This window comes from Poromitra crassiceps (assembly GCF_964638095.1).
Source record: "Poromitra crassiceps genome assembly, chromosome: 4".
NCBI classification, from domain to species: domain Eukaryota; kingdom Metazoa; phylum Chordata; class Actinopteri; order Beryciformes; family Melamphaidae; genus Poromitra; species Poromitra crassiceps.
Window position 1 is genome coordinate 55,163,606 of NC_139626.1, and position 11,847 is coordinate 55,175,452.

At 41.4% G+C, this 11,847-nt stretch overlaps 1 protein-coding gene across 1 annotated transcript in view; it reads right to left on the reverse strand.

Moving 5' to 3' along the window:
* The window catches only part of LOC310775848 (uncharacterized protein), a gene marked incomplete at its 3' end in the record, with an annotated part of 12,319 nt that extends 2,773 nt beyond the window's left edge, over positions 1 to 9,546 (reverse strand). Inside the window, exons 1-3 of the mRNA XM_083635975.1 lie at positions 9,419 to 9,546; positions 6,510 to 6,632; positions 6,340 to 6,380 (exon numbers count right to left, since the gene is read on the reverse strand). The remainder of the gene's footprint in view (positions 1 to 6,339; positions 6,381 to 6,509; positions 6,633 to 9,418) is intronic.
* Between the last annotated feature and the right edge of the window lie 2,301 nt (positions 9,547 to 11,847).

Consider the following 11,847-nt stretch of genomic DNA (forward strand, 5'->3'; position numbering starts at 1 on the left):
CGGGATCAATCTACCTCATTAGAGGTGATTCGGTTCAGCTGAGTGAAAAACCAAGTGAATGTTGTCTTTTGTTGAGAAGTGAACGTGTCGCTGTCAAAAGGCAAAAGAAAGGTTGACGATGAGCACAGACAGTTTCAGGAGAAGTGGGAGAGTGATTATTATAATTTTTTTAAAGTGCACCATTTCACCATTTCAAAGTGCAATAATATCACATTGTAACGTATCTGTCTGTAATTGTGACAGGTACCTGAAACATATAACCTTCCACCACCATGCTCTTATAATGAAGTCACAGTGCAGTACATTACAAACTAGACAAGGAGTAAACATCTTTGGTTTCAACAGACCTCTGAGTGTTGGTTACCAGATCAACAGTTACAATTTATTCTGGTACAGCAACATGTTTTTGTAACTTTTTAATGGCAACATCTCATTTTTATTCTGGTAACATTTTCCTGTGCAATTACTCCGTTTATTCTAGCATTATTTTTCAGTGTAATCACAGTATTATCAGCTTATTCTGGTATTTTTCAGTGTAATCACAGTATTCTCAGCTTATTCTGCTATTATTTTTCAGTGTAATCACAGTATTCTCATCTTATTCTGGTATTATTTTTCAGTGTAATGACAGTATTCTCATCTTATTCTGCTATTATTTTTCAGTGTAATCACAGTATTCTCAGCTTATTCTGCTATTATTTTTCAGTGTAATCACAGTATTCTCAGTTTATTCTGGTATTATTTTTCAGTGTTATCACAGTATTCTACGGTCTTATTCTGCTATTATTTTTCAGTGTAATCACAGTATTCTCATCTTATTCTGCTATTATTTTTCAGTGTAATCACAGTATTCTCATCTTATTCTGCTATTATTTTTCAGTGTAATCACAGTATTCTCAGTTTATTATGCTATTATTTTTCAGTGTAATCACAGTATTCTCAGCTTATTCTGCTATTATTTTTCAGTGTAATCACAGTATTCTCAGTTTATTCTGCTATTATTTTTCAGTGTAATCACAGTATTCTCAGTTTCTTCTGCTATTATTTTTCAGTGTAATCACAGTATTCTCAGCTTATTCTGCTATTATTTTTCAGTGTAATCACAGTATTCTCAGCTTATTCTGCTATTCTTTTTCAGTGTAATCACAGTATTCTCAGTTTATTCTGCTATTCTTTTTCAGTGTAATCACAGTATTCTCAGTTTATTCTGCTATTCTTTTTCAGTGTAATCACAGTATTCTCAGCTTATTCTGCTATTATTTTTCAGTGTAATCACAGTATTCTCAGCTTATTCTGCTATTATTTTTCAGTGTAATCACAGTATTCTCAGCTTATTCTGCTATTATTTTTCAGTGTAATCACAGTATTCTCATCTTATTCTGCTATTATTTTTCAGTGTAATCACAGTATTCTCAGCTTATTCTGCTATTATTTTTCAGTGTAATCACAGTATTCTCAGCTTATTCTGCTATTATTTTTCAGTGTAATCACAGTATTCTCATCTTATTCTGCTATTCTTTTTCAGTGTAATCACAGTATTCTCAGCTTATTCTGCTATTATTGTTCAGTGTAATCACAGTATTCTCATCTTATTCTGGTATTATTTTTCAGTGTAATCACAGTATATCTCATCTTATTCTGCTATTATTTTTCAGTGTAATCACAGTATTCTCAGCTTATTCTGCTATTATTTTTCAGTGTAATCACAGTATTCTCATCTTATTCTGCTATTATTTTTCAGTGTAATCACAGTATTCTCATCTTATTCTGCTATTATTTTTCAGTGTAATCACAGTATTCTCATCTTATTCTGCTATTATTTTTCAGTGTAATCACAGTATTCTCATCTTATTCTGGTATTATTTTTCAGTGTAATCACAGTATTCTCATCTTATTCTGCTATTATTTTTCAGTGTAATCACAGTATTCTCATCTTTTTCTGCTATTATTTTTCAGTGTAATCACAGTATTCTCATCTTATGCTGGTATTATTTTTCAGTGTAATCACAGTATTCTCAGCTTATTCTGGTATTATTTTTCAGTGTAATCACAGTATTCTCAGTTTATTCTGGTATTATTTTTCAGTGTAATCACAGTATTCTCAGCTTATTCTGCTATTATTTTTCAGTGTAATCACAGTATTCTCAGCTTATTCTGCTATTATTTTTCAGTGTAATCACAGTATTCTCAGCTTATTCTGCTATTTTTCAGTGTAATCATATTCTCATCTTATTCTGCTATTATTTTTCAGTGTAATCACAGTATTCTCATCTTATTCTGCTATTATTTTTCAGTGTAATCACAGTATTCTCAGCTTATTCTGCTATTATTTTTCAGTGTAATCATATTCTCAGCTTATTCTGCTATTATTTTTCAGTGTAATCATATTCTCATCTTATTCTGCTATTATTTTTCAGTGTAATCACAGTATTCTCAGTTTATTCTGGTATTATTTTTCAGTGTAATCACAGTATTCTCAGCTTATTCTGCTATTATTTTTCAGTGTAATCACAGTATTCTCAGCTTATTCTGCTATTATTTTTCATTTTCCAGTTAATTACTGTTTTCACTTTTAGTGGGAAACCTGGGATTGCATACTGTTCACAAGTGCACTGGAATCAGGTGTATAACTTGATACTGCAACTCTGATTGAGTGTTCTAGATTAGCATCAGTAAGGCGTGTTCTGTATTTATTCTTTATGAAGTTCATATCAGAAAAGGCTGATTCACACAGATAGGTTGAACCAAAAAGACATGCAACTTTCATAGCTGCTGTGCACACACCTTTATACTTTTCTGGGTCCACAAGGCACCAAAAATTTGGTGTGCCCTGGTGGGCTTTGAGGGTGATGTCATTTTGCAAAGTGATCATTTCCATCTCTAATTCACCAGCATCCAAGTTGAATGCCTCACTTAGTAGTCAGCAGTGTGTGTCATGTCCACTTGCATGAAAGGATTTGAAATGAATGTCACAGAACCTGTTTTCAAACTCTTGTCCAAGTCTGTTTATGAGTTGGCAGTACTTTTCTGCAGCCCTGCCCAAGAGCCCTGATGCAGAAGCATCATCATTCAGCACTGCCTGCACAGATGGAAAGTGCAGCAATTTCTTCCGTTGCAAATGCACAGAGAAAATGTTCATCTTGGCTTTAAAAGCATTTACAGAACTGATCATGTCAGAGACAAGTCTTACCTTTGCCTTGCAGTTCACAATTCAAACTGTTCAGCTCTGAAGTGATGTCAGTGAGAAACGCAAGGTGGAGTATCCACTCAGTGTCCTGCAGCAGTGAGGCGTCCTCCCCTCTGGTTTCCATAAACTCCTTGATTTCACCCAACAGTGATAAAAACCGCTTCAGAACTTTCCCTCTGCTGAGCCATGGGATTTCAGTGTGCAGTAACAGGTCACCATATTCAGCTGACAGCTCCTCCAACAGAACCTTGAATGACCTGTGTTGTTTAGCTTTGGCGCGGATGCTGTTTTTGATCTTTATAATAATAATAATAATAATAATGGCTTTAATTTATATAGCACACTTTAAAATGTAAAACAAATCTCAAGGTGCTTTACAGTAGATAAAAGACAAGATAAAAACAAGCTAAAAACAGCACAGAGCTATTTAGTAAGTTAACTAAAAGTGGAAAAGGAATAGCTAAGCATAGGAAAGGCAAAACTAATTAACTGTGCCACTAAAAAAACTCAGAGCTAAAACGCAGAGCGGAACAGGTGGGTCTTAAGGTTCGTTTTAAAAACAGCGAGGGATTCAGAGGCCCGGACAGTTCCTGGGAGCTGGTTCCACAGGCGTGGCCCCAGAGTGGAGAAGGCTCGGTCACCCATCGTTGCCAGCTTGGTGCGGGGGACAACAAGCAGGTTGAGGGTGTCGGATCTGAGTGACCGGGAGGGGGGCTTGGGGGGGAGGAGTTCCTGAAGGTAGGTGGGACCAGTGTGGTTGACCGCCTTGTAGACCAGGAGGAGGAGTTTGAAGGTGATTCGTTGGTTGATGGGGAGCCAGTGGAGTGAGTGGAGGACAGGGGTGATGTGTTCTGACTTCTGGGTTCTGGTAAGAACCCGGACGGCACAGTTCTGAACATATTGCAGTCTGTGGATGGATTTGGTGGGGAGGCCTGCAAGCAGGGAGTTGCAGTAGTCAATGCGGGAGTCATCACGTGATCAAAGCCCATCACCTTTGCACATATCGCCTGCTGGTGAATGACACAGTGGTAATGCAGAAACGTTGGGAAATCTGGATCACCTTTACATTTAGCCACGAAGCCTGTGTGACGGCCTGTCATGGCGGGGGCTCCGTCTGTTGTCACAGACACCATCTTTTCTAGCGGTACATTTTTCTCCACAAAATACCCCTTCACCGCCTCGTAGATATCAACACCCCTTGTTGTCGTCTTCAGGGGCAGTAGCGTCAGCAGTTCCTCTTTGATGGAGAAATCATTTAACACCATGCGTACAAACACCATCAGCTGCGCCGTACTGCTGGTGTCCACTGACTCGTCGCACTGGATACTGAACCAACGACAAGTTCCCAGGTCTCGGTCCAGCTGCTCTGTTAAGTTGTCGGACATAGCTGACACTCTTCTGGTGATCGTACTTGCCCCCATCTTTAAACAAGGTGTCTGCAATCACTGTCATTGCTCCCTTCAGTATATCGCCATCCGAAAAAGGTTTCTTGTGCTTTATCAAAAAATGAGCAGCTTCAAACGAGGCTTCAGTTGCTGCCTGGGACTTTTTCACTGGCCTAGTGAAAAAAGATTGCTGTTTGTCTAAAGCTGACTTTAAGTCACAGACTTTTTCTCTCCGCAATGAGCTACCAGGCGGGTAGTTGGTATTTACATTTTTTTGGGTCGTACTGAAGTGCCTCTCTATGTTGTGCCGCTTCGCCGTTGCAACAGATGCTCCACAAATGAGACATACACTCTTTTCTTTCACTGTTGTGAAGAAGAACTCTTCCTCCCACTCCTCGTGAAATTGGTGCTTTTGCTTTTCTGCCATTGTTCTTGCTTTCCATCATTTAGCTTAGCCGACTGATATAATCATTGGCAGCTGGCAGTCGCACTGTCGCAGAGTGAATGACGTAGTGACGTAACGTTAAACTAAACTTTGACCCCGAACCAGGCGGATCAAAATAGTTAATTAATAATTAATTACACAGACAATAAATTATACACAGACAATAAACGTTTTTTTTTAAACGTATGCATTGTTAAACCAATTATTTTCTACATTCGTGTGTTATTGTGGGAAGGGAGGAGAAAAACAAATAAAAAAACAATTTTTTCTGAACGTGGCTTGCGGGCGCCACAGCGCCACCGCGCGGGCGACCAGGTGCCCGCGGGCACCGTGTTGGCTACCACTGCTCTACGCTCTGTGCCTCTGTCTGTCTGTGCAGATCATGGTGCAGACCGGGGAGCTGGGGTCAGGGCCACACCCCTTCCTCCGCCTTGAGCCAGTCTCCCCAAATCTTACCATACACACACACAAGCCGTTTTCACACATGCGCTTTTTACCGGTAAATGACCGGAAAGCGGTCTAATGCCTTCATGTGTGAAAGTTGTTTTCCGGTATAAGCGCGACCCCGTCATCGCGGACATTTCACCAGTTCCTAGGTTGTCACAAGAGCGGTATGGCTGCTTCACGTGCTCCCCCCCCTCCCCTCTCTGCTCGCACTCTGGCCAGAGTCCTTCAGTCCAGCCCGACGGAGACACAGACACAGCGAAAATGGCAGCGGCTTGAGTCTTGCAAGCCGCCCAACGCTTGTTGAGAAAGCAAATGCACGAAGCGAAATGTGGAAGTATTTTGCTTACGTTGCTGACAGCGAAGGCAAGCCCCCTGGACACATCAAACGAAGCCAGTCTGTAAAAAGTGCTTCAACGCGACGCAGGTGAACGGATAAACATCGAACCAGCCAGGCTATTTCTCTCCGACAGGGATCCCTACTTCTTCAAAGATTTCAGTTCAAAGACTGGTTAGCGAATGTGAAGGATACAACATACATGCCCTCTTAAGTCAAACGAGTGTGATTTATTGTGTGACAAGCGAACTTATTTCACCATCGGAGTTTTGCCAACCCCCAAAATAAGGAGGATTCCCCATCCAAGTGCACACGTCACTCCCCACCCGCTCTGCAGTGCCCCCCCCCCCTCAAATACAGGCAATTTCGCTGCTATATTCACACATGTGAGGCCTCAGGTGTGAAGGGAAATTCCGGGAAATGGCCGATATTGATTTACAGGCAATGTTCCTGTAGGCATGTGTGAAAAAGGCTAAAGTCACTTTAGTCACTTTTAAGCAGCTGCACTGCTTAAAAATAGATACAAAGGGGGAAAAGTCACCTGCAAGTTTCTGGTGTCTGAGTTTCTCCTGGTGTGCGAATCTGTGGACAGACAGTACAACGGTTGTTTGTTTGTTTGTTTGTGTGTGTGTGTGTGTGTGTGTGTGTGTGTGTGTGAGTGGTGATGATGATGATGATGACAGACATTGACAGGGTGTGAAGGTAACTCACTATCACTCCTCCTCTTTCTCTTCCATTTGTAGCAGAGCAGCAGACTGACAGCCAACAGCACAACAACAACAGTCACAGACACAGACACAGTCAAAACCAGGAAGTCACCTGGGCGAGAGACAGCTGGAAGAGGGGAGAGAGAGGGAGGAAGAAAGAGAGCAAGTCAGAGAGAGAGAGAGAGAGAGAGATAGTTAGATGAGTGGGTGCAAAAAGATGAAGGGAACATAAGATTTGTATTGGAATTGGTGTATTGGGCTCTTAGGCACCACCTGGTGGTGATTTCAAATAGTTGTATTGCATTCAGTGTATAGAGAGCCAAAGTGAACGTCACTTCCTGCCTTTCTCTGTGTACCAGCATCTGAAAAAATATGAATGCTGGTGAACGAGACAGATAAGAGGTTACTTTCTTTATCCCATTTTAATTGTGGCACGGGGTACACATACTTGGTCAATTTAAAAGATAACTATGCATGTCGAGAGAGGCGCAGTTTGTCCTGAAACTGAAACGGGTTCAGTTTGGTCGTCTCAGAGCAGTTTAAGAGCTCTCATCAGGTTGTTACGGAGGGAGAGGGAGTGGCTGATCAGGGCTGTAGCCTACAGTCGAAAAATTGGTCTGTACGATGAATGAATTTTCCGCAGTAGACACTACTTTCTATGTATATATACTAGGGCTGTCACCGTGTACACGGATAACCAGATACTAATTCATATCCGTTTAGAAAAGTCAATAACCAATTACACGTCTCCCCACCAACCTTTAAATAAAGTTTTGACAATGATTTTACTGTGTTTTGGACTCGCAGTCACAATCATTAATTTCTCATGAAAAAATAAACTGTTGAGAGGGGATAATGCTGCCTGTAAGCTACAGATGATAACTTTAACGTTACTTAAAGTGTTCACATACGGGAAAAATATGTTTGACCAATGAAATCCTTTGTTTACAGCTGTCATACCTCCATGAGCTCGCTGCTAAAATGGGGAAACCCCGGCTCCTCAATTTGGTTTCTCAACATCCAATTTTGTATGACAAACACCGTGAGGAGTGAGGACTAGCCTACCTCAACAACGAAATGAAGGACAATATGGCTTCAGATCACCCAGCAGCTGGGATTCACTGAAGATGGTAATGTAGCTGTTATGTAACATAATTTACTTGCCAACGTTGTAGCGAAAACCACTGTTGTAAACGTATGGAGCTAGCGTTAGCCACTTGTATCCAAGTGCTACTGTATCCTAATGCTGCAGTGATTCCTTACCATCGAGGGTACGTTTCCTCAGGCAGAGAAAAGGTGCAGTCTCCATTAAAAACTAGCGTTCAGCTAGTTAAAACCACATGAATCCATGATCTACCTCAGGGGTGTCCAAACCTTTTTGAATGGGGGCCAGATTAGATCATGTGAAAATGCTCGGGGGGCACGGGTGCTTCTCACATCATATGGGTTATGAATAAAATCAAATAACAAAATCACATCTAAATCTACTCAAAAGATTTTGTTTACCATCTGAAAACATTAGTTCTGCCTGTGCTGTTCCTACTTGGTGCTTCTACATACATACATACATACTGTATAGTGCTGTCATCGTTAGGTGAAGGGAAAAATGCAAATTTAACTTGCTTGATTAACCAATACTGTGTGGAGGGCCACATACTGTATAGTATATTTTGAGAGACAAGACGAGGGCCACTTAAAATCAGTCTGAAGGCCGCAATTGGCCCCAGGCCCGGACTTTGGATATGCCTGACCTGTTACCAACTATGAATGGGAGGTATTTGAATGGCGACAGTGCCCTCTAGCAGTTATATGGCACAAACAACGGTTAAACGGTTAGACGCTGGCAGAAGGTCCCGAGTACACGTTTAGAAATGTTGGTAACCGTTGACCCCACTAATATATACACACTGTTCAGGTTTGAGAGGGTGCAATGTTCACAGTTATGCAGTTTAGCTGATTGTGGACTCCTGTATTTCATTCCAATAAAGTGGATTCAGTTGTAAAAGGAGCTGGATGTCACTTTTTGGGGGGTAAAAAAGAAGAAAGAAAAAGTAACTTGTAACATACCAAAAAATGTAACTAATTACTTTTGAAAAAGTAATCAGCGAGTAACTTTTATTACTTTTTAATGGATGATCAGTAATCAGTTACTAATTACATTTCCCAAGTAACTTGCCCAACACTGATTATGTGACAATAGTCAGTTTGTTCAGCCATTGTAACCACCAGTAATGCTAGCAGAGACCGGAAAAAAGTAGCTTGTTATCCTACTGAGTTGTGGGGAACCTACAGTAACCTACAGAGTAATAGCCCTATAGTACACAGTAAGTCTATTGGGTTAGGGTTAGCTCCGCCCACCCAAGCTCATTAATGCTGCAATACTGAAGATGCAAACTGGCTTCCGTCAATGGGCTATATATAGGCTCAATCAAATAATGACTTTTATGTTTATTTTATTTTATCATTTAGATGAACATCTTTCAGATTATAACTTTAAATCAGGTTTCCGAGAGTAAAGTCAGAATTCTGAAAATAAAGTTAGCATTCTGAGTTTAATGTCAGAATTCTGGGATTTTGAGATGAAAGTCAGAATTAGAGTAGATCTCTGTCTGCTGTTTCAGAGCTTTGTCCACCCTGACAAGAAGAACATTTTCTGGCATGAAAAAAAGTCAATAACATAACTGTATCAATCAATGAGGGGAAACAAGGTGGGTAAACTACTCGCCTTGGATAGTTTAGCCACCTCTGTATTTACCACTACACCCCTGATAGTAACATTACAATAAAAATAAAAGAATAACATGATTTCAATAACCTAAAGACATGATTCATTAACAACAGTGATAGAAGAAAACAAAAACATGAAAACTTAACCTCAAATTACTTTATTTCCAGAATAAATCATACCTCTACCTGCTAGAGCGATTAGATGGGTAGGAGAAGTTGTAGCTCCTAATGGGTTGCTGGCCTCACAGTAATATTCTCCACTGTGTTCAGATGTGATGTCAGTGATGGTGAAGGTCTGTCCTGATGCTTTTGGAGAGGTGTCATTCTTCTTGTACCAGGTGTAAGTAGCTGCTGGGTTGGCATCACTGCTGCAGGTCAGAGTCACTGAAGTGCCCTCCAGTGTTTCACCAGAGGGACTCACCAACACTGAGGTGTTCCTGGGACCATCTGGAGAACATGGATTAACATGGATGATATAAAATAAGGATGTGTTTTAGCAGTGACACATACTGTAATTAAACTATTAGTAGTAAAGATGTGGGAGGCAACAACTGAACATTTGGAAGTCAGCTTGTGACTGGAAGTCTGATGGTTTGAATCCCCAGAACAGCTGGGAAGATCTTGTTGACAACAGTGAATTATGTCATGCTCTCCTGTCCCTCAACATCTGCTGTCACTGTACCCTTGAGCAAGGCACTTCATCTCAAAGTGCTGCAGTGGAGCTGCTCAGTGAACTACAGTCACACACTGCGGTTGCACTGGGCAGCTCCCAGTTGTGAAAGTGAAGCAGAAAAAAAAGATACATGCTCAGTGAAACCTTTCTCTGGTTGTCTCTTGGAAGACATATATATATGACATATATATATGAATCTATGGGTAGGATAGATTACTACTTTAATCTATTGTAAATATAAAAAAAAATGCGTGCTTTTATTTTGAAAGGCAACAGCATTCAACCGGAAGTGAAGTTGTAAAAAATTGTTGCTAACTTCACATGCATTCTTTCCCCACACGGAAGAACAACCAAAAACAACGAATGACAGCGTTTTCATGTGATGCCTGACAGCTAGTTTGAGTGATGCTTGACAACTAGTCTGCAGGACGATCGACAACGTTTTTGTGTGAGACGTGAGGCGTGATGCCTGACAGCTAGTTTGAGTGATGTCTGACAACTAGTCTGCAGGAGGATCCACAACGTTTTTGTGTGAGACGTGAGGCGTGATGCCTGACAGCTAGTTTGAGTGATGTCTGACAACTAGTCTGCAGGACGATCGACAACGTTTTTGTGTGAGGCGTGATGCCTGACAGCTAGTTTGAGTGATGTCTGACAACTAGTCTGCAGGAGGATCGACAACGTTTTTGTGTGAGACGTGAGGAGTGATGCCTGACAGCTAGTTTGAGTGATGTCTGACAGCTAGTCTGCAGGAGGATCCACAACGTTTTTAGTGAGGCAGGAGGAATGACAGCGTTTTCGTGTGAGGACTGAAGGTGTTTCAGAGCACACTCGACGGTTTACTATAGGAGACATGACAACTGACAACGCTTTAGACTGAGGAACGATAGCCTATACTCTGACTGACGAGGATGCCCTAAAATGGTTGCCGTACGTGGGTCTCGGTTCGCTTCCAAGTGAACCCTGGCACGGTTCGTTTGTTGTGTGAAAGCAACCCGGACTAAACACAAGAGCACCAGTGCATCTGATGCACTCATGCAGTGCATCATGAGTAGAAGACGGTAGAAGGGAGCAAAACAAACACTGCGGCGTGCACACGTGTACAGAACCTGCGCGCCACGTCGTGACGTACGTCATAACAACAACACATCATTTCTCAACAGCTGGCTCGCCTTCTCCTTCGGTACGTAGGCTACTCTCATCTGCAGAATGAAATGTTCAACAGCTTGCTGCCTCATCTGCTGCTCATATTGGGCACATTCTTGCCAAATATTTATTTGATATTAACACCAAAGTAAAACCAGAAATCCCAATATCGCAGGTGGTGTTGCTCCATGGTTTGTGTTTTGCGGATTCCCTTGTGTTGTTCAGTCAGCCCTCAGATCAGACAAGAAGCCTGCTGAAGAGAGGAGAGATTTCCCTTCTCTATTCTGTCCAATAGATGAGTGACTGTTTCGACCACGTGACGTTGTTCAGAAAGTTTGGTGCGCTTTTACACATTGTTGTGTGAAAGAGAACCAGACTAAATGAAAAACGCAACAATGTTACAATTTCACCCCCCAAAATCACACAGACTCCATCAGCTTATATGTGAAAGAGACCTTAGTTTCACTCACATGTCAGAGTCACTGAAGTGTCCTCCACTGCTTCACCAGAGGGACTCACCAACACTGAGGTGTTCCTGGAACCATCTGGAAGAAATGATATGAACATAAATTAACTTTAAGACTAAGCTGTGTTTTTATGTGTCTTCCATTTGTAGCATTTGTAGAGCAGCAGCAGGATGACAGCCAGCAGCACAACGGCCACAGCCACAGTCACACCCACGACCAACACCAGAAATCTGGGCTCACCTGGGCGAGAGAGATAGAGGGAGGGTGGAGAGGAAGAGAGAGAGAGAGAGAGAGAGAGAGAGAGAGAGAGAGAGAGAGAGAGAGAGAGA